Source organism: Octopus bimaculoides, chromosome 5 (genome assembly GCF_046866305.1).
Source record: "Octopus bimaculoides isolate indiv1 chromosome 5, ASM4686630v1, whole genome shotgun sequence".
NCBI classification, from domain to species: Eukaryota; Metazoa; Mollusca; class Cephalopoda; order Octopoda; family Octopodidae; genus Octopus; species Octopus bimaculoides.
Window position 1 is genome coordinate 1,161,048 of NC_142932.1, and position 23,232 is coordinate 1,184,279.

The following is a 23,232-nucleotide window of genomic DNA, read 5'->3' on the forward strand; positions in this document are numbered from 1 at the left end:
GGCTGTGTTGGGATGCTTATGATTTATGATAGCAAAAGCTGCATGAAGCTGCGTGGCGTATGATGACAGGTGGATATGTAGGTGGGCGATTCTCACTTTTTATAAAAGCTGACACTTAATCGCCAAACTGAAACACCAATATTCAATTGTACTTGCACATTTGTTCGATCTTTCAGAAGTCTGATCGTCTCTACAGCCACCACGCACTGCTTTTTCCGGACAAGTGACTTCTCTTCCAGGCTTATATAACAACTAAATCAGCAATAGCAAAAGTAAGTTTTTACATGTCTTCTTTACTTTAATCTATCTAATGTTTTCTCTTTATACGCACTCATATATATATATATATTTGGTCAATACACAACTAACACTGGGAAAATGAACGTGCTTTACCGGTAAGCTACCAAGCATAGACTATACGACTTGTTATCTATTATATATAATACTTTTCCAAGAAGGATGGCGACAGTGACTGCAAAGCTTCGGTCTGCTAGCCTTCATCGGAGTATCCGATGAAGACTACCAATTGCCTTAACTTGTCTACTATAATAAATACGAGGATGAGTCAGAAAGTAATGCAATTTTTGTTTGCATCTCTATACGGCTGCACTGTACAAATTGAGTAATCTTTCAGTTTATTCATAACTCAAAATAAAAACAAATATATGCCTGAGGAATCTGCACAAAGTAGATGTAGGAGTTTTTAAATCAAAGCTGGACCTCTTCCTATCGAGAGTCCCAGATGAACCTACCTCGCGGCAGGAGGTGCAAATAAGAGTTGCTAAATCAAACTCCATTCTTCACCAAGTGCCACATATTGTAAGAGGCTGCCTGTAATAACAGTGTAGCAACACGGTGGTGCATCAGCATGGCCGCAGCTCTAAGCTGAAACTTAAAGAAAAAAAAAGAAAAAAAATATATATCGTAGTAGTAGTAGTAGTAGTATCAGTATCGGAGATAAGTGGGAGAAACCACGAAGACATTCCCCCGGACTCCGACTGAAGAGGTAATCGGCTGCGAATGATCCGTGTATCTTGTATCGTGTTTTTTTCTGTTTGCTGTTGACGCGCTATCGTCCCTTTTTCCGCATGTTGTGTTTTGATGCCTTCTGTTTTGTTGTGCTATTTCTGTTCTACCTTTGATTTTTATATATATATATGTATATATATATATATATATATGTATGTATGTATGTATGTGTGTGTGTAAGTACGTATGTTTCTTTCGGATTATTTGAAATTTTTTCTAATTCCTTTTTTTACCTTTCAAGCCGGTCACTAACGAAGTGGCAAGGCCCCTGTCTTTAAGTCATGACAGTTCTTGTGGTCCGCGGTTACTGAATTGGTTAATGGATGCATACACGTGTGCGTGTGGATAAACTTGCACCCATTGTCAGTATGTATGTCGTAACAGAACGCAAGTTTCATTGCTCTTTATGTGTGGGCTTCAAAGTATATTCCATATGCTTATGTAGTTGAGTGCCTATGTTCAGCCAGCAGCCTCGAATGGAGAATCACTGAAATGCTTTACAAACTTTTACTATGCATCTGATTCAATGTATCCGGAGAGTGCATGCGTTTACTATGTAGATATACATTTGTGTGCATGTGTGCATGTGTGTGTGTGTGAGTACATGTATACAATGTGATTGGTTGTAAACATGAATTTTTTTTTAATAGTTTAGTCATGAAAGGGAAACAGATGCCGTAGTAGTATTAGCGGCAAAAATGAGAGTGAGCACACGTAAGCTGTGGAAGTGTATTTGTGAGGCAATCAGTTGGGTCGCTTCTGTTTTTCATGATACAGTCCTGCGTATTTGTACTTTGCGCAATTGTACCGTGTCAGATGTGCGCATTGAGCGTCTCTCAAAAACTTTGTAGAGAATTAACAACTAGCAGAGGCTGATGTATCTTTTACCCTTGGAGTAGAAGTTTAGTGTATGATGATGCACTTTCTGCTATCATTTTGAATGTGAGATCATCACATTAGCTACTCGGAGGGATTTAGTTGTGTGTTGTCTGTGACTAGGGGAATGGTTGTATCATAGTTTTCTGGATATTAGTGGTGATTGTGCCTATCGGTACGTTATCTTTGGAAAATGACTTCGGGGACTATGTTTGATAAGGCAATGTTGGTTCGGAGTGACATATAATTAGTCACACGTGGAGGACGCTTGTATGCGGAACGTTATGAAGGACTGAGTGCGAATATTATGAAGGACAGCAAGTAGGTCGTTGATTTACAGGACAAAATGTGTGTAATTTAAACCTGGAGTATATCGGATTTAGTTACATCAGAGTGTTGATCAGAGAGAAAGAAAGAGAGGGAGAGAGAGGGAGAAAGAGAGAGAGTGTGTGTATGTGAGTGTGTTTGTGTGTGCATTTGTGTGTTTATCAGCATACGCCGCTCGCAGCGTAGGCGCGATCTAACAAGACACTTCCAAACCAAGAAACGAGAGACGGATGGAGCTCATAAACGAGACAGCTTAGTCACGAATTTCCCGATGTCTTGCTATCTTAAAATTTCTGAGTGAGAGCACGCCTTCAGTAGACCTGGCTTTACAAAAGCTGTACTAGTTACAAGTTATTAAGGAGATCGTGGGCCTCAAGTTGTTGGAGAAGGTGGTTACTAACGACTGTTAACGATTTTAAGATGTTAAAACAGAAAGGAGAGAGATAGGTAGGTAGCTGGGGTATCACATAGGGTGTACTTCTTGGAAATGGTTACACTGTAACATGTTCCTGAAGATCGGGACAATGTTCTGCAGAGAGAGAAATTGAAATGTTTGTTGAGAATAGGGGTTACATCTGAGACGCAACGGTTACAGATAATAGAAGAGACACCGTCAGGGCCGGTGCCTTTAATGGGACCAGAGATGCTTTCATATTTTACGTGTATGTATGTATAAGTGGGGATGTACCTGTATGTATGTATGTACGTATGTATGTATGTACGTATGTATGTATGTATGTATGGATGGATGGATGGATGGATGGATGGAGGGATGGATGGAGGGATGGAGGGATGGAGGGATGGATGGACTGATGTACTTACGTACGTACGCATGCATATATGTATGCATATATGTATGTATGTATGTATGTATGTATGTATTATGTATGTATGTATGTATGTACTTACGTACGTACGTGCGTATGCATGCATGTATGTATGGATGTATGTATGTACGTATGTATGTATGTATGCATGCATGTATGTATGGATGGATGGATGGATGGAGGGATGGATGGATGGAGGGATGGATGGACTGATGTACTTACGTACGTACGCATGCATATATGTATGTATGTATGTATGTATGTATGTATGTATTATGTATGTATGTATGTATGTACTTACGTACGTACGTGCGTATGCATGCGTGTATGTATGGATGTATGTATGTACGTACGTATGTATGTATGCATGCATGTATGTATGGATGTATGCATGTACGTACGTATGTATGTATGCATGCATGTATGGATGGATGGACGTACGTACGTATGCATGTATGTATGTATGTATGTATGTATGCATGTATGTATGTTTGTATGCATGTATGTTTTCGTCTTCGAGCTTCCAGATTAATGCCAAGAGCGTTATTGAAATGTCTTTTCTCGCGTTGTGTTCTTGAGTAAGACACTTTATTTTATGTTGCTCCAATCCACTCAGCTGGCAAAAATGAGTAGTAGAGAGAGCCATGTGTACATGTCTCTCTCTATACGCACAAAAGCACAAATATACACCCATGTGCGTATTCACTCGCATATACATACAATACGTGTACAGAAAAGAACTTGGCATGGGCATATGCGTGTAAACACACTCGCGCACACAGACATACTTGTTTCATATACATTTACATCTATGTGCGCTTGCATACACAAGCTTATTGACTCGCGCACAAACGCACACACATACACACTCACACACACACACACACACACACACACACACTCACACACACACACACACACACACAAACACATGTGCAAGTGCGCAGTCGTACGATGTATGTACACAGGCGCGCGCAGAAGCACATACAAACACACACGCGCTCACATGTGTGCACGAACACACACTCACACGCGCCTGCACACAGATTCAGACATACACAACAACACACAAGTGCATGTATTTATTAAAACAAACTCATGCAAAACGAAAAGAGACAGCGAAATATGGATGACACAAGGAAAAGAAAGAGAAAGAACACGAGGAAAAGATAGAGTAATAAGAAAAGAAGAGAAAGAAAAGAAAATGTTAAAAAATATGAAGAATAATCCTTTCTAGTAAAGGTACAAGGCCTGAATTTTTGGGGAGTAGGATAATCGATCTCATCGATCCAGGTACTTGACCGATACTTAATTTACCGACACCGAAAAAATGAAAAGCAAAGTCGACCTCCGCGGAATTTGAACTCAGAACAAAAAGACGGATGAAATGCCGCTAAGTATTTTGCCTGGCGTGTTAACGATTCTGCCAGCTCACTGTCTTTCTGCTAACCAGCCAGAAGAATGATAACAACAAAGTTTAAATGAAAAAAGAAGAAAAAAAGATTGAAAGAGAGGAAGCGTGCATTTGTGTATATATGTAATGGTATCGAAAGATCTGAACAAACGACACGATGGGATGAGGTGGTAATGGATACGTGTGTATGCGGGCATGTGTGTGTGTGTGTGTGAGTGTGTGTGTGTGTATGGTTAAAACATATACAAAAATATGCGTAAAACAGAGACAGGTGAAAGAATAACGAACTGGGTGTATTAGTTTGACGTTCAGGAAAAGCAAGAAGTCGTTTCGAGCTTACGATCTTTAACAGAAAGAGACGCAGAGAGAAAACATGGAAGGAAAAAAATTGGAGAGCAAAGCGTCTCTGAATTAACGGTGCTATATTATACGCGCGCGCGACACACACGCACACACACACATACACGTACACACACACACGCACGCACACACACGCACACACACACACATACACGTACACATGCACGCACACACACGCATATGTGCACACACACACGCACTCATACACAACACATCCATCACCATTTCATTCAAGTGTGTGAGATGAAGACATGTTTTAAAGGAAGCAGTTTCAAGGGTTCTCACACAGAAGCCATGGGCCAAGGATGCAATTTCTGGTGGTTTTCGGTACATCAGGAAGTCCGGAGGCGGTGAAAATGGCTTTGCTTATTTGTCCAGGTTTCCCACGTAACTTGTGGCCAATGTTCATTAAATCCCTAGCTGCCACCGTCTTGGAGGTCACACACTCAGATCTTTTCTTCCTTAGCGAAGGGTCTTTCAGGAATCATCTAACCGTGTCCACATGAAGACCTAACTTCTCCGCAATGACTTGAAGAGAGATGCCTTTAGCACTTTCCTTGATGACTACAGAATTTTCCACGTCCCATTGTTCTTAGAGAAGAGAGACACTAATAGCGTGGTTCACCCACTGAAATAAAAAAGAAAGGATGTTAAACAGAATAATGAAAACAATGGTGTTGCCTGCTAAGATCGAATATTAAACATTATTCCCTCTGTTTCCTAGAGAATGTGGATCCATAGTGCGCAGTGATGCCACACACTGATGTGTGAGTAATGGAATTGCCTGTGATGTTGAAGTGGGTGGCCTAGCATACTTGGTAGTATGCTTCGAATATGCTCTCGAATGCAATCAACAAGGCGTCGACCAATGTAAAGGGTGCTGTAAAGTTTGCATATGATGCTATAAGTTAGAAGTTCTGAGTAATATGATGTATCTCAGGTCCAGTGATGGTGGTGGTATTGTTAATGTAGGAGCAGGTATTGTATCGTCGGCGAGCACATTTAAAAGTGCCTGGTTATGTGGGATTGGGCGCGGTGGCGCTTCTTACTAGGAGATTTCCGAGGTTCTTATCTTTTTTTAAAAGCAATAAGAGGTGATGCGGGTAAGATTGAGGTTTAAACGAACGTTTTCAATCTTTCTTATCCTCCAACTTCTCCCTCTCTTCATTTTTTTTCCTTTTCATCTCACTCACGGTTTCACCTGCTTCTCCTCGTTTCATTACTCTTTCCTTCTTCCTTCTTATTTCTCATGCCACTTCTTTTTCACATATGAAGCTCACGTGCTTCTGCGTTCCTGCTTAGAGGATGTAAAACTCTGATGCCTCCCGGTAATTTCTCTGCTTTCAACTTTTCTCGTGAAGAAGGACTGTGTACGAAATGTTGAAGTTTTCACACCTCACGCCAAGTTTAAGTTAGTCTTTTTATCAACTACATAATACATACATACATACATACATACATACATACATACACGTACATACATACATAAATACGTACATGCATACATACATAACACAAACATACACACACAAAACACACATATATAACCGTGCATTTTTCTCTTGTTCGTATTTTACACTCGTTCTCTCCTTTCTCTCTCCTTAACGTATATAAATCTGTCTATCTTTTTCTTCTCACTCATATTCTGCATTCACTTCTCTCCCCCTTGACCTAATGTCTACATGTGCATGCATATATATTTATATATATATATGTGTGTGTGTGTGTGTATGTATATATATATATATATATATATATATATATATATATATATATATATATATATATATATATATATATACATACATACATATATATGTATATGTATATATATATATATATATATATATATATATATATATATATATATATATATATATATATATACATATATATATATATATATATATATATATATATATATAGAGAGAGAGAGAGAGAGAGAGAGAGAGTGAGAGAGAGAGAGAGAGAGATAGTTGAGGACAGATTTATGTTTATAAAAGACATATATAACAGACAGTAACCTTTTTCATCAAAAAATGCTATGAGGATAAAAATAAACCTTCTTTTCTATAATGTCATTCAATAAAGCCACCATCAGCATCAACAACTGCTTCTCTATAAAATCTAAATCTCCATGCTTTATCAAGTGGTCCTGCTTCATTTTGGACATTACTCTGACTATGGCAGCTTTCAAAGAATCTTTGGTGTTATGGGCATGTTCACTGACCTCTCTCTCAACAATGTTCCACATGTAATAATCCAGTGGATTGAGATCTGGGGAGTTAGGAGGACAAATGTTAGGGGTTATGTGATCGTGACAATTTTCAACCATCCATTCCTGTGTTACTATAACCATGTGTGATAGTGCAGAGTCTAACTGAAACACATATGGCCTTCCATTGTATACGCTGTCTATCCAGGGCTTAACAATTATTTCCAGTGCCTCTATGTAGGCGGCAGAGTGAACTCTAAGATCTTGTGGAAAGAAGTAAGGAAGCTCACATGTCCATTGCTAACAACCCCTAAAAACATGACAGTTGCAGGAAATTTTGTATGCATAACACTTAGAATGTCAGAAGGGTCTGCACATAGCCATCTGCGGTTTCCTCTGTTAACTTCTTTGGTCGAAGCTTTCTCGTTTGAGAAAAACCAAGTCAAATCTTCTTCTGCTGGACTTTTCAGTTTGTTTAAGAGCCTTTTAGATCTGATGTAGTGATTTTCTTTTGCTTTTTCTGACAAACTGACCTTTCCTCATCATATAAGACTTATATCTGATGTCTTCGTGGACAACATTTCTGACTGTTCCTTCTGACACATGGAGATCTTTTGCAATAGACCTCATGGGATTGTAATCAATGGTCTGTTGAACTTGCTGGATAAATTCAGATGTTCTGATGATTTTAGAGTGTTTAGAATGCATTTTATGTTTTGATACTCGTGATACGTTTCCATCTTCAGTCTCTTGCTCCTTACAAACTTTGTAGATGAAAGATGTGGCAACTTTTAACAATCAAGATATTTCTAAATCACTATGCTCAGCCTTTATAACCACATTAACAGAATGCCTCTACATTTCTTGAGTAAGCTGAGGGTCTGCCATTATTTTCTGAAACAAAGATTATACAGATTTAGCAAAAAATGCAGCAATGATCCAAAAAAGGTATGCCTACAAATACCTTACATCCCTGTATAATACACACACACACACACACACACACACACACACACACACACACACACACACACACACACACACACACACACACACACAGACACACACACACACACATATGTATATATGTATGTATGTATGTGTGTATATATATGTATCTATATATATATATATATGTGTGTGCATGTGCGCGCGCTTGTGTATTCCTCTATGCCATTGAACATCATTACTACATTACATTTTGTTACTTTAAATTCCTCCACTACGAATGGCAGGGGAGGTTGTAGCTGTCCAGATCTTATGTACAGAGCTATTGACGTGAAGCTTGGGTGGGTGGGGGGCACCTAGCCATCTTCGGAGGTATTTATTTACTACCTATCCACCTTTTCAACGCTTGTCATTGGAATCTCATACAGCATCAAGAACTATATGAGTCTTGGAAGAGGTCCGTGTTGGAAGAGCCATGCCCTGTATTTTCCCGTAAGCCCTGATCTTGGAAACCTTTTCAGCTACTCAGCTATATATATATATATATATATATGGGAGAATTTACAAATAATAACAACAGACGAGGACAGGTGGTGTAAATAACAAAAGTATATATTAGTATGACGCTCGGGAATACGGAAAGTCTTTGACGTTTCGAGCTACGCTCTTCAACAGAAAGAATACGGAGACAAGGAGAAAAACACGGAGAAAAAAAATTGAATAGTGTTCAGTCAACGGTCAATCATAATATATATATATATATATATATATATATATATATATATATATATATATATATAAAGTGTAGTATATTGCCACTAAAGTGTGGCTGACCCCTAGGGCAGGGAATCGTCAATTAATAATAGAATTAATAATTAACAATTTTGCCAAGTAGTTCAGTATGAAAAAAACCTTTATCGGTAAAACCATTTATCATCATAAATATACAGGGATTAGCAATTGAGTTGCTTCTCCAATATTTGGGCTGAAGATTGGAATAGTGAAATTTTCATTCACTTAACCATGAAACGATTCGTATCCAATTAACTAAAGACTTGTTTTGTTTACGCTTTTCCCTCCGGTTTTTTGTTCTATGTGTGCCATAGATATCGCCATCCGTTTTAGAGAAAAATTTGTAGTTTAGAATCAGTAGTTCTTTGACTGCTATTTCTAAATTTTCAGTATGTTGGAGAAACAACTCAATTGCTAATCCCTGTATATTTATGATTATATATATATATATATATATATATATATATATATATATATATACATACGTACATATATCTGTTTATACATATATGTATATACATAATATATACATACACATATATATATATGTATACATATGTTTATATATATATATATATATATATATATATATATATATATATATATATAAATATATATATATATATATATATATATATATATATATATATATATATATATATATATATATATATATATATATATATATAAACAGAATGAGATAAAAGATCCAAGGCTATGAATAGTTTTCAGAACATTTATAAAGAGGTCTTACAGTTGTTACAGAGACGGTGCGAGAAAATGTTTAAGTAAAAGTTATTATAGAGAGAAGATATGAAATACAGAGTGAAGTGGAGGAATGAAAACAGATGTGAGATACGTAAAGATATTGTATTTGCAGTTCCATTATTTAAGCAGAATGGTGTATATAAGGTACAGGAAACTTATATTTACAGCATTCTGCTTAAATAATAAAACTGCACGTCTGTTTTCATTCCTCCACTTCACTCTGTATTTCATATCTTCTCTATAATAACTATTACTTGAAAATTTTCTCGCACTGTCTATGATGAAGGAATATATAAAATATCCCGGAAACAGCTGTAAGACCATCTCTTTATAAATGTTCTGAAAACTATTTACAGCCTTGGATTTTTTATATCATTCTGTTAATTCTTACATACACCCATGCTAATTAATACACGACCTACGTTGGGCTCCCCATTCATATCATTATCGAACCTGGAGCCTAATTATAGTCTGTCCATAGCACTTACTCAGCATTACCTGACATCTTTGGGTCTTCTTGACACCAATACCTCATGTATATATATATATATATATATATATATATATATATATATATATATATATATATATATATATATATATGTATGTATATTCATATATATGTTCATCACGACTAGAAGATCCTGTCGTCTCTATCTAGAGTAAGGGCCAGTACTGTAAAAGCTCACGTCTCAAGGGATCACTAATTTTCAACACGCGGTCAAGCAGCCTCAGAGGTCTGCGTGGAGTAGATGTGAATGTGTTCAAATAACATTTGGACATATTTTTATCTGAGTTACTAGATTAAGCCACATTGTGGCAGGAAACACAAAGAAGACCAGCTCTGTCCAACTCGCTACTTCACCAGAAACAGTTCTCAAGAGAGAGAGAGAGAGAGCGAGAGAGGGGGGCGACAGAGGGAGAGAGAGGGAGGGAGATAGAGGGAGAAAGTGAGAGAGCGGGTAGTGAGTGTAAAATAAAACCAATTACTCTAACGGCGGTGTCCTAGCATGGCAACAGCTTCTAGCCGAAGCCAGTAAATATAAAGATATATATATGTATGTGTATATATATATATATATATATATATATATATATATATATATATATATATATATATATATATATATATATATATATATATATGTATATATATATATATATGTGTGTGTGTGTGTGTGTGTGTGTGTGTGTGCATGTGTGTATATATATATATATATATGTGTGTGTGTGTGTGTGTGTCTGTGTGTGTGTTTGTGTGTGCGTACAGGGTACGATGAGGAAATTGCGACCATTTTATATTTTTGATTTCACGCATGCTCATAATTTGTTTTCTATTTTGTCGACTAGACAGTATAGTTGGGTCAGTTGGGCACCGTCTGTGAGAAAAACAGCATCATGATGCAATTCACATTTTGGAGCAGGCTTGTCTATGTTATTTAGAAGCTCGTTTTGCAACCAACTAGTTGCGAGTTCAGTCCCACTGCGCGGTACCATGGGCAAGTGTCTTCTACTATAGAGAGAGAGAGAGAAAGAGAGATAAATGGGTAGGTGACGAGAGCATGGGGGAAGGAGATGAGGCAGGCGTAGTGCATGGAGGGAGAGACCTGTTGTGGTGGTGGCAGTGGGGTCAAATATATATGTGACAGACTTTCATGCAGTTTTCGTCAACAACATACGCCTAATTGGATTTAAATTTTACATTTAGTATAAAAAAATGTTTCAATTTTCGGTAAGAAATGTTTGGCACACATACTGCGCTTCCAGAACGTATTTTTCTTGAGTTGGGCGCGTCTTCTCGTGAATTACATGTTACTAATCCTCCTGGTCTCTTGTGACCTTTTCCGTGACTTTCAAAGTCCTGACATCACCTTTCACAACTTTGTTCCATGTTGTCTTGCATCTCCCTCATCTGCAAACTCCATCCACATTTAGTGATCGGCCCTTCTTTATACGACTGTCCTTATCCATGTCCCTATCAGAGCAGTCTTCTCTCTTGTTCTCTATATCTGATTCCTCTTATGCCCCGTCTTTTTTCTCAGTACATTTATACTACGTCATTTATGCACAGTTACATTGCACATCCAGCGAAGCATGCTCACTTCATTTCATTCGTCTTCTCAAGTCCTCTGTATTCAAGGCTCGTGTCTCACTGCCATGCGCCATCACAGATCTAACACAAGCGTCATACAATCTTCTTGTCCCTTTGAAGGGAAAGCGTGTTGTTGCCAGCATCAGTAGAAAGTTCTTATCCTGGCTGCTATACATTTGAAGCAACCACCTCCCCTAACAACTATGTCTCATAGGTAACAAAAGCTACTGACTACGTCTTGTGAGCAATAAGAGCATATGAAATATATAAATGTATTTATATATACACACACGCTTAAAGGTAAAGACCCCCTTCGGTCATGACTGACCATGGGATCGCGCCTAGAAAATTCCCCTCCGAGGCACAAGTCCGGGCAAGGTTGTTTATAGAAGACCAGTAGTCACTCATGCATATCAACCTCCCCTCTCCACCAATGTAATCCAAGGGAAAGGCAAAGGGGCCGATACAGCTTGGCACCAGTGATGTTGCAACTCATTTCTACAGCTGAGTGAACTGGAGCAACACGAAATAAAGTGTCTTGCTCAAGAACACAGCACACATTCTGGTCCGGAAATCGAACTCACTACCTCATGATTGTGAGCCCGATGCTCTAATCACCGAGCCATGCGTCTTCACGCATGCGCTTATTTACATATATTAACATATTGATATATTATATACGAGGGGTATATGAAAAGTCTTGAGCCTCAAAAAAACAAAACAAAAAAACATGGTACAAGACTTCAAGGCTCAGAACTTTTCATACACTCCTCGCATATATATATATATATATATATATATATATATATATGTGTGTGTGTGTGTGTGTGTGTGTGTATGTATATGTATATATACATACACACGACAGGCTTCTGCACACTTTCCTCATCCCAGCTTTACTCACAAATCATTGGTTAGTTCAGGGCCATATTAGAAAGTACTTGTCCAAAGTGCCGTGCGGTAGTACTGAACCCAGAACCACAAGGTTATGATGCAAACTACTTAACTGCGCAGTGATGCCATCATAAATACTGTAAGGAATTTAAGTGTATATTTCACCGATTCCTACCAATTTGACCCATCCTACTCTTCATATGAAAATGGATATGAGAATTTCACTTCATATTTGTCGTCTCTTATTTACTTTCAGATGAAGCGAAGCATTTTGTTTCTTGGAATTATTGGCATGGTACTATTGTCTTTTGCAAGTGCTGCATTTATGCCCGAAATGGATTTTGAGTAAGTGAATTTTACTTTGTAATCAAAATAAAACGTTATTGGAAACAGAAATATATTATTTCTGCCGATTATAGGCACGAAATCTAGTGGAGGTGAGTGGGTGTCTAGTTGATTACATCGACCCCATGTACAAGGAAAATATAAAAAAAAAACTGAAGTCCGAGGAAATTAGTTATGTAATAATAAATCTCTGCGATGTATTCATCTTGCAAGTGATTTGATTTGAATCTGTCTGTAAGTGGAAATTGAGCAATTTCTGTGTGTGAGACTCACTGTGGTAAACATAAACGTTTGTATGCTGTGATACTTGAACTTATTTATTTCAAGAATATCATTATCTCGTTATATTTTATATGAGGGAGTGCTTAAAATTCCTGGCTTTAAGGGTATCGGGAAAGGACTGATTGGAGGCCCAACCTTCCAAGTTCTTTTACAGGGCTTAGAAAAACTGAAAGACCACTGCAATAAGGGAGTGGATCCGAGAGGGGAATATGTCGAATAAAATCATAATTAGCGTATCTTCCTGCATTTTCTTTTACCCAAAGCCAGGAACTTTCCAGCACCCCGTTCGTATACTAAGCGAAAATCCTTGTTGTTGTAGTCGCCTCTGCCTATTACATTACTTGGATTTTGTTGCTCCCCGCTAAGTTGGTGACTCCATCTGTGCCACCCGTACGAACCGGATAATAATGGTTTCAAACTTTGGCGCAGTTGTTCTCAACCGAGGTCCATATGGCCCCTAAGAGTCTACATAAGACAAAATAGTAAATTATGGATCCACAATAGTATTTTAAGGGCCCCTGAAAAAAACTTGCTTTAGATATATGTATTTGTATGTATTGCAAGAAACAGTTAGGTTTCTTTCTCTAACATTTTACATAGTTCAATCTACACAAATTAATGTGTGAAAAAGAAAATGGGAATTGTGAAAGAAGTTTCTCTAAAAATATGGGGTCCACCAGAAGAAAATAGTAATAAAAGGGATCGATTGATAAAAAATGGTTGTGTACCCCTGTTATAAAGGAATAAAATATAGTGGATTGAATTAATCTATCTATCTATCTATCTATCTATCTATCTATCTATCTATCTATCTATCTGTCTGTCTGTCTGTCTGTCTATCTGTCTGTCTGTCTGTCTGTCTGTCTGTCTGTCTGTCTGTCTGTCTGTCTATCTATCTATCTATCTATCTATCTATCTATCTATCTATCTATCATGCTAACATTAAAATATGAAATTATACGTATGTATATACATTTAAGTTAACTTCAGCTCATTTATATGCAGTATATGATACGCTAACGGGATCAGAGGAGATACCGTGTTTTATAAATGCTCTGACTTCTATATCGATAAATAAGTTTCTAGATCTTCAAAATACTGTATCATCATGTTAAAGATTTAGATATGTCTTCGATTCCGTGAAACTATCAAACATATGTTGTGACAAGCTGAGCGGAATTCGTTTGTCTTTTAGCTGTGACCCAGCAGAAATCAAGGCTACGATTGTTGAAGGCACATGAAATATGGGGCGTCTGTTGGGGAAGCAATGATTATCATCGAATGGAAGAAGCTTCGTCTGCAATACCAATATCTGTGTACATGCATGTTTATCAAAAACTGGGGGCCATTAGTCATCAGCATAGTCATAAGTGTAAAGTATAAATTTGTCTGAGTGCATAATGTCAGAGATTATCTTTCTCGGTCACGCGTGTGTGCGTGTGTGTATATATATATATATATGTGTGTGTGTGTGTGTGTAGAACGTTGAATAGTAACACACGAGTTGATATGTATAAGGAAAATAAGACAAAGTAGAACATGCTAAAATGATTTTATCATAAAAAGAACATTTTAGTACTGGTTTCAGTCTTTGCGACTTTTTCAACTTAGAGTAGGGCATGAAAAACAATTAAATTGTGGAGAAATTAAATGAAATATATTTAAAAATATTTCCATAGTTTTCAAATGCAAGGGACATTTTTTCTTTTTCTTGTCTGTCTCTGTCTCTCCTTTTTACTGACATGAGTAAAAAGGAAAGACAGAGACAGACAGAGAAAAGGAAAATGTCCCTTCCATTTGAAAACTATGAAAAAAAAAAAAGATTTCACTGAACTTTCAGTTTCAATAGAATTAAATACTAATGAATGATATTGCTGAGACCCCCTTCGGTGATGCCTGACCATGGGATTGCACCTAGTCCGGGCAAGGTTGTTTATGGAAGACCAGCAATCGTCCATGCGTACCGGTCCCCCTTCTCCACGTTACTGATGTTATCCAAAGGAAAGTCAAAGGCTGATACAGCTTGGCACCAGTGACGTCGCAACTCATTTCTACAGCTGAGTGAACTGGAGTAACGTGAAACAAAGTGTCTTGCTCAAGAGCACAACACGCAGCTCGGTCTGGGATTCGAACTCGCAATCTCACGACCGTGAGCTCGACGTCCTAACCACTGAGCCAAGCGCCTTCACAATGAATGATATATGTATTAAGTATAATATAGATTGTTATTGTATATTTTTCTATCATTTATTGCACAGACAACAAATCATCCTTTCCTTCTTAAATGCCTTTCGTTCCGTGGAATATCCACATGCCCAGCTAGTTATATTATGTTATATATATATATATATATATATATATATATATATATATATATATATATATATATATATATATATATATATATATATATATATATATATATATATATATATGTAACTGTATACATTACATATCTATATATTTAAATGTGTGTATATAATACACATACTACTCATAACTTCTACCAGCCCAAATCCCAGCCACGGTCTAAATGTATGATTATTGAAATCCATGTTCATTAGACGGTAAATGTTTTATTCACTGCTCAAAAGTGCAGTCAGTTAACTGATTGTTGTGAATTATACATGTCAAATGGGAAGCACGTTGAAATTAAGGTACAATTAACGTGTGTGTACTTTCAGAAGTTCAGCAAGTCAAACACTGAACTATTTAACTCTATTATTGTCTTAAAAAAGCAATAATTACCATTTCGATATTAAGTGGAAATTATAGACAATGTAAAAACCAATAATCGAAGTACTAATTTCTGTATCCATTGAATTTTAGAGAAAATTAGGATCTTTGTAATGAGTAAGAAAAAAAAGCAAAAACAAAAAAAATAAATTTGCATATTCTGTGTATCTTCACTGTTACTTTTTAATTTAAAATTCTAACTCCTCACCCCGGTTTGATTTAGGATTTATCTAGACTTGATTATTTCCCTTACAATAATTACTGCCAGGGTCCCAGGTGTTCAAAATATGCTATTTTATTCCATAGTTTAAAAGTCAATCGAAAGAATCCAGAATTATTTCATTTAGCAAATACAAATCGCATTTTTTACTTCTATATTATAAGAGCCCTAACCATCATTTTTGTTAAAAAATCTTAGATATTCCTCCTTTATCTTAATCACGCAATTATCTTTTCTGTCGGTTATATTTCACTAATATATTATATATATAAATTTGTAAAAATATAATTTTATGACAATTTACCCCTATAATTTTTATTCTTCGAATGTTTTGATTTAAAAAAAAATGTTTTAAGAATAGATTTAAAATTGTTAATATTCAATTACGAACAGGATAACATTTCCTCCTATTTTTTTCTTTTCTGTTTCTGATTTTAGGAGCTTAGAGAGCGGGGGCTTAACAGAGGAAGAACAATCACGTGCCAAGGTGTCGCAAAAAATGCTTCAATTTATTAAGAAAGAACTCGATAATGAACAATAACCCCACTGAAATAGTAAGCCATTCGTTTAGTCTTTCTCTCCCCCAACCTCTCTTTTCTTTTATTTCATTGCTTTAAAAAGAATAGTTCTCCATTTCTACTTATCTGTTTATTTATATACATTTAGATGCGCAAACATGGAACACGTCATGCATTCTACTATTCTATTACCAGCTTTAGCTAGAGACTGCTCACGCAGGGACACCGCTATTAGTGTCAATGCATGTTCATTTTAGACTCACTTCTCGATTCTGTTTCTGGAATCGGTTCTGGTAAATTAGTGAACTGATAGAGCTACCCTTCTTTTCGTTTCTTGCCGTGATGTGGATGCATCGGTATGTCAGTTTAAAACTTTTCTGAACGCTCGTTTTCTTACTCCAGATGGAAATGGCAAGATATTTGCCATCTATGCAGTGGTGTCCAGTTCGGTGGTTGGTATAACTTTCAATCCCAAAGTTGGGTGCTAGACCCTCCAGGATCTTCCATATGTATATATGACTGTATATCTTTCGTGCCTTCTTTCCAGGGTGTAGAACCTCAGCTCTTTCCTGTCTCTCTCGATAGTTCATCTGTTGCACCGAGATAATGTTCTTGGTACAGTGGTGCTGTATTACCTCGAATTCTGCAGTTAATTTGACGTACTGTGGCTGCCATAATAAGAAACAGTAGTGTGAGGGACAGCAAGATTTAGCTGGTATACAGTCACTGGATGTCTGTCGCCGAAGAAGTCATGTAGACTGAAATTACGTGATATGACAGTTCTCATAACAGACGATTCTCGTCTTTTACAATATGTCTGTGCTTTTATGCACCATGCTTCTATATGAGCGGTCTAACAAGACACCCACGTTTAGTTGGATATAAAGATTACCTATTGTTATGTGCTATATTTTATGGTTAATGGTAATGAAACTTAATGTGTAAAGACAATATATCGAATTTGCTTTATGTCGGTCGTATTTTTCATGGATGAAGTGTAAACAACTCAAATTACTGAAGAAAACAGAGTGGTGTAAATTTACTTTCAATGTTGCTTTCAACATTACGCGTGCTCAATCTTTTACTCTTTAATAAACATAGAAATATGATATGGTTAACTGAATGAACTTTAGTATATTACTGGTACTTAATTTATAAACGCTACAGGGATGAAACACAGAGTGGATTCTGTTAAGATTTGAACTTAGTACGTTAAGGGACGAAACTAAATGCCAGAAATTTTCAATATTTTGTCCGACATTTTAACAATTCTGTCTACAGTACCCTAAAGTTTATTACCGCTGAGTCTGTCATTACTACGCTCTAAATGTTCATTAGACATCTAGAACACCATTGCTTGTATTATTTTATTATACTCCATTACATTCTAAGTTCAAATTCCATCGAAGTGAATTTTATCTTTCATTCTTTCGAGGTCAATAAAATAAATCATCAGTGAAGTATAATCGGCTGCAATCTTCCCTCAAATTTGAGACTTTGTTCGAAATCTATAATAGAGATTTCTTATATTGATATAGTTTCAATGATTTTAGAAGTGTATGGACGATTGAATAGGAGCCAATATCAACTGGTAATTATTTTATTTAATACAGCAGGATTTTAGTTTTATTTTTAAAGATCTGATTCAAAATATGAAAAAAAAAAGAAAAAAAGAAAAGGATATTGCTAAATAATGCAAATAATTTTCATGTTTCACTCTGCTAATTCTTCCAACATATCATTAATTCTAATTAAAGGCGGCGAGCTGGCAGAATCGTTAGCATGCCAGGCAAAATGCTTAAAGATATTTTGTCTGCCACTATGTTCTGAGTTCAAATTCCACCAAGGTCGACTTTGCCTTTCATCCTTTCGGGGTCGATTAAATAAGTACCAGTTACGCACTGCGATCAATGCAATTGACTTAGTCCCTTTGTCTGTCCTTGCTTGTCCCCTCTATGTTTAGCCCCTTGTGGGCAATAAAGAATTAAATAATTATCGATTCTAATAATATCTCCATCTTTTTGTATTTCAGTTTCAGCAAGTTATCTCAATAAGAATAAACACCATAAACATCTTCAATGATTTAAGAAAAGCATGGAGATGGCAACTTTTGTTTTCCCCCGCTACAAATTTATCCTCTTGTGATTAAGATAGAAATTATTGGCGTTATAATTTTTATTTATTAATACATTTCATTTTCAATCGGTTTCGAAAATCCTTTCACTACATGCGTTTAGTTGTTGAAAATTCCTTCTGAAATTCTGTTTATTTATATTAAGTTATGCAATGTACTAGAAAATATTAATAAAAAGATGCATTAAATTAATCTATGTATATGTCATTTTTAAAGAATGATTATTGCCTTTTTTGGTTCTTTTTACACTACTGAGTCACAGTCGCAATCACTTTCATCGTTGCAGAAAATATAAAAATACATGCAGGAAACTATCATAACAGACTTCTTCTTCTTCTTCTTCTTCTTCTTCTTCTTCTTCTTCTTCTTCTCCTTCTTCTCCTTCTCCTCCTCCTCCTCTTCCCCTCCTCCCTTCTTCTTCTTCTGCTTCTTCTTCTTCCTCCTCCTCCTCCTCCTCCTCCTCCTCTTCCTCCTCCTCCTCCTCCTCCTCCTCCTCCTCCTCCTCTTCTTCTTCTTCTTCTTCTTCTTCTTCTTCTTCTTCTTCTTCTTCTTCTTCTTCTTCTTCTTCTATTTCGAGCTGGCAGAATCGTTAGCACGCCAGGTAAAATGCTTAGCGGCATTATTCCCGTCTTTACGTTCTGAGTTTAAATTCTGCCAACGTCGAATTTGCCTTTCATACTTTCGGGTCGATAAAATAAGTACCAGTTGAACACTGGGGTCGATGTAATCGACTCATCTCTAGCTCCCCCAAGCTGCCCTTATGGCTAAAATTTAAAATAATTAACATAAGGCGGTGAGCTAGCAGAATGGTTAGCACGCCGGGTGAAATGCTTAGCTGTATTTTGCCTGTCGCTGGGTTCTGAGTTCAAACTATGAGAGGTTGACTTTGCCTTTCACCCTTTCGGAGTCAATAAAATAAGTACCAGTTACGCACTGCGATCGATGTAAGCGACTAGCTCCCTTCCCCACCAAATTTCACGACCTTGTGCCAAGAGTAGAAATACTACTACTACTACTACTACTACTACTACTACTACTACTACTACTACTACTACTACTACTAATAATAATAATAATAACAATAATAATGATGATATTACGGACCTGAGGAATTCAGTCTATTCACCAAGCTGCTTCTCTTTCTCCTACTATCTCCTCCAACCCTCACATATTTATGACTAGCAGTATAGCCCTGCTTTGCCCGGGATTAAGTTAGGATTATTAAGCTTATCAAGTTCTTTATTTCAAACCAAATTAAGTAACACCGACGTCAATGATAACAAAGCAAAATACAAACCAGATTATCGTCGACCGGATCACAAAGGGCCACGTACTCGATATAAATCTGTTAGCCTTAAGAATCTACGTTACGAGCAATGTTTACATGCAGAGAACTCGGAGACGGTGTTGTCTCAAAAAATTAACCTTAGACAGATGCATCCCCTAATGTCAACGTCGAAGCTCGTCATGCGTCACTGTTAACAAAGCAAAATACAAACCGAAATGGTCATCGACCGGATTACAAAGGACCACGTACTCGAATGTTGAACCAGATTCGAGACGAAAAGTGAGCTACTGGTTCAAATCTTCCCGACGCACAGGAACTGGAAGTATCCCACAGTTGGAATATTCCAACAGATGACCATCCATGCTCGTCATCAAATAACCAAAAGAAAGAGAATGAAAAATGGTCTAGGGAAGATAATAAAGAAGTTCTTACGGCCTTCTACCATGCCATATATTTCCCCACAAATAAATCTAATACTGTACAAACCTACTTAAACTGGAGACAGAAACACCCTGAAGTAAGACCCTACATAGACGGTAACAAACTTGCCAACGTCAGAAGAAACATAAAAAAAATAACTAACTGAAGTAGAGATTGACCAAATTAAACAAGCTGTAAGGGATAAAAAGAACGAAGCTGCAGCTAAAGAAGATACTACAGAGGTAATAATTATAGCCCAGGGCTGATGAAAACGCAGTAATGATTGAAAGAGTTAATGTAACTGATAGGAAAAGTGAAATACTCTCTGAAACAACCATAAACACTAAGGCAGATGAAAATCAAATAGATGAAGAAAATCACACAGAAATTGACCCAACAGAACTACATAATCTAAAAAATCAAATCATGATTGAATGGCTGAAAATTAAAGAAACCAGTATGAATGAACGCGATACTCTCTCCCAAAAATTCGCAATTCTAACCAAAACCTGAAAATAATTGGTAAAATCCGCTTTGCACTTAAGGATATAGTTTCAGTTAATGATGTTGATATTACAGATCTCAACCACTTGTACTATGCATCCGTGAAAATCTCAACGATTCTATGTGGTGAAAAGATTAGAAAACGACAATATTATTACAAAAAGCCTTCTTGGCAAGAGAGTATTCAACACCAAATTAAGCTACTTAGGTCTGACATAGAGTGTTTGAAAAACCTTAAGTCTAACAAGACCACCAAACCTACAAAGACCCAAAAACTAAAGAAAAAATATAGGAAGAAAACCATACTTGACATTGATGCCACCATAGAAACCATCAAGCAAAAGGTATGTGCTAAAGCTGCCTGCACAGCAAGGTATGAAAAGCGCGTTAGATTCTTCAAGGACAACATGTTAAAAAATAACCCCAAAATTTTTTACAGGAAGATAGGGAGAACACCAGTTACAGTGAAGTCTGTCAATCAAAAGAAGTGCAGGAATTTTGGAATAAAATTTGGGTAGAAGAAAAAACACACAATGAAAAGGCCCCTTGGATTGATAGAATATTTACAGACTCAGACTCCTTAGAGGAGCACAAGTGGGAGGGTGTCAAGGTAGAAGATATAAGATCTGCTCTCAGGAGTCAAGCAAATGGAAGTCTCCAGGAAATGATAAAATTCCTAACTCCTGGTTGAATGCCTTTCCCAGAGAGCCATGAGCTGCTAACAAAACTTTACAACGATATTTTGCAACATCCTAGATTGATGCCCTCTTGGCTAGTTAATGGTTTAACATTCCTGCTTCCAAAAAATGAGGAAACAAACGAACCAAAAAATTATCGACCCATAACCTGCTTAACAACAATGTATAAGACACTAACATCCGTCCTAACTGAGTATACCTATAGTTTTTTAATAGAAAGTAGCATATTTCCTAATGAGCAAAAGGGATGTAAACGTGGATCTTATGGTTGTAAAGATCAGCTACTCATCAATAAGATGATCTTAGAAAATAGTCACAAACGACACAAAAACTTGTCAATAGACAATAACAAAGCTTTTGATAGCCTACCACATAGGTGGATTAAGAAATATCTGGAAATGTATAAAATAGCACCTACTCTGCGAAACTTCTTGTTTGTAAGTATGAGATCATGGAGAACCACACTGACTTTGAACAGCGACAATGAATCTCTCAATGCTGGAGATGTTAGAATTTCATGTGGCATTTTCCAGGGTGACTCTCTATCACCACTCCTCTTTTGTCTAGCCTTAATACCTCACTCAAAATTGCTCAATGATGCACAGTACGGTTATAAAATGTTTGATAAAAATATAAATCATCTCATTTACATGGATGATTTAAAGCCCTTTGCAAAAATTGACCAACAACTCAAAGGCTTACTAGCTATTGTTAAACAATTCAATGACATCAGGATGCAATTTGGCCTCGATAAATGTGCAAAAGCTACCTTTAACAAAAGAAAAAAAATGACAGAAACATCTAACGTTAACACACACACTCTCTCTCTACCTATCTGTCTATCAATCTATCTATCTGTCTGTCTCTCTCTGTCTCTGTCTCTCTCTGTCTCTGTCTGTCTGTCTCTCTCTCTCTCTCTTTCTCTCTCTGTCTCACTCTTTCTCTGTATATATATATATATATATATATATATATATATATATATATATATATATATATATATATATATATATATATATATATACACATAATTAAGAGATCAGCAACAGTTGCTTCACCACATACCGAAATTTAGAAATAGCAGTTAAAGTGCTAATTCTACTGCATGTCCTGTTATTTTTTTATAAATATCATCGGAAAATTAGATAAAATATATATTTTTTTTTCAAAGAAACTCCGTCCAGGTGTTTTTGAAATATTCTACCCTCCCCTTCCCACTCTCTCAGTGAATCGGTCGTCTGCTTCGAGATCGTCTGCTTCGCGATCGTCTGCTTCGAGATCGTCTGCTTTGAGATCGTCTGCTCTGAGATCGTCTGCTTTCAGATCGTCTGCTTTGAGAAGACGCACGTGCCAGACACCCCCTCTCCCTCTCTCTCTCTTTGTTAATGTAGAATCGTTGCTAACCTCGTTCCACTTTCTTACCCGAACTGAGCAATCCCATAATTCCTGTGGCAGCCAGCTAAAATGGTGGAAGAACCTTGACCAGCAGAATGTCATAAAAAGAGTTAGAACCAGCGGAATGCTACAAATACCTAGGGTACTTGA

The 23,232-nt window shown here is 36.8% G+C and overlaps 1 long non-coding RNA gene across 2 annotated transcripts; it reads left to right on the forward strand.

Moving 5' to 3' along the window:
- The first annotated feature begins 111 nt into the window (after positions 1-111).
- LOC106875602 (uncharacterized) lies at positions 112-18,969 on the forward strand. Of its 2 annotated transcripts, XR_016241814.1 has the most exons (5): positions 112-272; positions 12,799-12,887; positions 16,564-16,679; positions 18,079-18,234; positions 18,676-18,969. It is a non-coding gene; the product is annotated as an uncharacterized LOC106875602 (long non-coding RNA). The 2 variants fall into 2 exon arrangements; XR_008264161.2 differs by lacking the exon at positions 18,079-18,234.
- Positions 18,970-23,232: the final 4,263 nt, after the last annotated feature.